At 49.5% G+C, this 2,654-nt stretch overlaps 1 protein-coding gene across 1 annotated transcript in view; it reads right to left on the reverse strand.

The window, feature by feature from the left end:
* DRC4 (dynein regulatory complex subunit 4) overlaps nucleotides 1–2,654 on the reverse strand; it is a 32,797-nt gene that overhangs the window by 7,349 nt on the left and 22,794 nt on the right. Inside the window, exons 12-13 of the transcript XR_003550066.1 lie at nucleotides 2,424–2,530; nucleotides 1,213–1,251 (exon numbers count right to left, since the gene is read on the reverse strand). The gene's annotated coding sequence lies outside the window, so the exon portion shown is untranslated. The remainder of the gene's footprint in view (nucleotides 1–1,212; nucleotides 1,252–2,423; nucleotides 2,531–2,654) is intronic.

The raw sequence follows: 2,654 nt of genomic DNA on the forward strand, positions 1-2,654 counted from the left end.
AACAAAAGTGCCGGTTGCCCCCCCCAGAAAAGCCACTGTGTGAGAACCAATGGAAAGGAGCCTGAGCTACTGGAATCTATTCCCTATGAATTCGTGGCATGATGGGTGTTAAAAATAAACTAATCTGTGGTCTATAAAAAAAAAATAATAAAATTAAAAATTTTTTTAAAGTAAAAAAATAAAATAAAAGATGATTTTTCTAACCCAATCTACAGACTCAGCAGAATCCTAACCGAGTTCCCAGCAAAGGTATCAACAAATTATATCATGTAGAGGTTTTTGCCTTAGGATGTGTGTGCTTGCTGGGGGAGGAGGAGGAGGTGGGGAGAGAGAGAGAGACAGTGAGAGGGAAAGTGAGAAATCACCCACCCCCCCACCCAGGGGCGATGACCACACTGTACTCCCTTCTCCTCCGTCCTCCTCCTGGGATCCCAGATACGTACACAGAGACAGGCATCCCCAACAAGGTTCTCACACTTGAGCCACATGCAGCCTCAGCCAGGCCTGGGTCCTGGTCACACATGCTGGATGTACTCAGGAAGGTCCCCTAGTTGCCCTTGGTGCCCATTTTATCCTACCTCCTAAACTTCAGTGCCCTAAACCAGAACATGCTGCAATACCCAGAGACCTCCCAGAGGAAGCTTCTGGGTGTAGTGCCAGACTACACTGCCCCACGGCCTTCCGGAAGAGGAACTCCAGCATCATGCCAGATGACACTACGTGGCAGCCTGCATCAAGAAAGGCTTTCAGGCAGAATGCCAGACTACCCAGAGGCCTCCAGAAGAAAGGCTTCTACACAGAGTCAAGAGTATACCTCCCAGAGATCTTGAGGAGGAAAGCTTCTGGGCAGAGCACCAGGCCATACTTCTCAGAGGTCCTGAGACATGGGGAAGAATAGATTATGTGGGTACAGGCACCCAAAGTCCCTGCTTAAATAACAGCAAGGTCACTCCAAGGACCTAAGAAAGGGTCTCCGAGACTCTAGCTGAGAAGCTGATGCATTCAAGGTGCTGATCGCCTAGGACACACAAGGCTGGTGTGGGTCACACGGGACTGGATGGACTCTACAGAGACTTTTTCAACTACCTGTCAGATGCTTTCGAAATGCTGGCTTTGTAAAAGAAGTAAGGCACAAGATAAATGTTCAAAAGACAGACTCCCTCGATGTGTTAGAACCGAATGTGGCAAAACGCTTTCGGATTCCATACATACCTTGCAGCAGTAATATCACTAAGCCTCAGTGAAGATAATCTAGAAAAAAAGCAGAACATGAAAAGAGTCTCTGACCAAAAGGACTCTTCCTAACACATCCGTATGTAAGAAGAGTTAAAAAAGGTGTTCGGATGATCATCTTGGCCATGCCCTGCAGAAAGCAATCAAGCCAAAAACACACAAACATCATAATCTTCTATGAGTGATTCTAGATGTGATCATCATTGGAGAGGGGAAGGAATTAATTTACTTTCACAGAATCACAAGGAATTCTTGGTAATTAAAACTCTGGAATTTTTCCAAATGGACTTTAACTTTCAAGTACGTTCGTTATGTGGGAAGAAGCTGGCATGGAGAAGTGAAGGTGCTGGATTCCCATGTGGCTGACATCAGAGCCCCAAAAGCAGTAGACTGAAAATCACACCAGCCGCTTGGCATGGGAGCCCTAAATCCCAAGAGAATAAAGAAAACCTGACTGCAGCCAGTCTGTACGCCGGCCTGGGGGGTGTGCCTCTAACCCTAACCCAAACCCAAACCCTAACCCTAACCTCCAAAGTCACCCTAACCCAAACCCAAACCCAAACCCTAACCCTAACTCAAACCCTAACCCAAACTCAAACCCTAACCCTAACCTCCAAAGTCACCCTAACCCAGACCCTAACCCTAACCCAAACCCAAACCCTAACTCAAACAGATATTTCCTGATCACCTCCAAAGTCACCCTAACCCTAACCCAAAACCTCCTGCCTTCATTTACAGGGGCCTGACCCTTACGCTGCAAACAAACCATGCTCACACTCCAATAATCACAAATGAAGCTTGGCAGGAACGAAGTCCCCATAACCCACAAGAAGGACACAAAAAAAAACGGTGCTGTGGCCAAACAGCACTGCCGTAGGTCCTTTCCGATTTCAGATTTAAATTACATAATATATGTCCAAAGGTTGTTACTTCTGTACTACGTAACTTTACTACAGCAGCAGATCCACACTAACACTCCTTTCCGCCCCTCGTCCTCGCAGTGAACAGCACTGCCCTGGGGGCAGGTGAGGCGGGGCAGCAGCAGTGACGGGGTCACAGCACAGAGCGCTGCCTTGCTCCACCGAACCATCTCCACTACTCTGGAAGTCCCTACAGCTCCCCATTTACCGACGAGGAAACTGAGGCAAAGCCACGTGGCCTGCCAGGGGACACAGAATCTTCACTCCTACCTGCCTCTGAAGGGCTCGCATCCACACCTGCCAGTCCAGTCCTTGCCAGCCTGTGACACAGCGCAGGAGCAGGGAGCCCGCCCGGCCGACCGCACGGTGCCCAAATCCTAACGGGAGGAAAAGACAGGAAAAGCCCACGTGCCCTCTGGCAGATAAAAAAGAGGAGGAGGAGGACAGGCCTGCCCGAGCCCCTCGCCTCTGCCGCCCCGCAGGCCCCGCCCCGCAGGCCCC

This window comes from Tupaia chinensis, unplaced genomic scaffold (assembly GCF_000334495.1).
Source record: "Tupaia chinensis unplaced genomic scaffold, TupChi_1.0 Scaffold000355_1, whole genome shotgun sequence".
Lineage (NCBI taxonomy): Eukaryota > Metazoa > Chordata > Mammalia > Scandentia > Tupaiidae > Tupaia > Tupaia belangeri.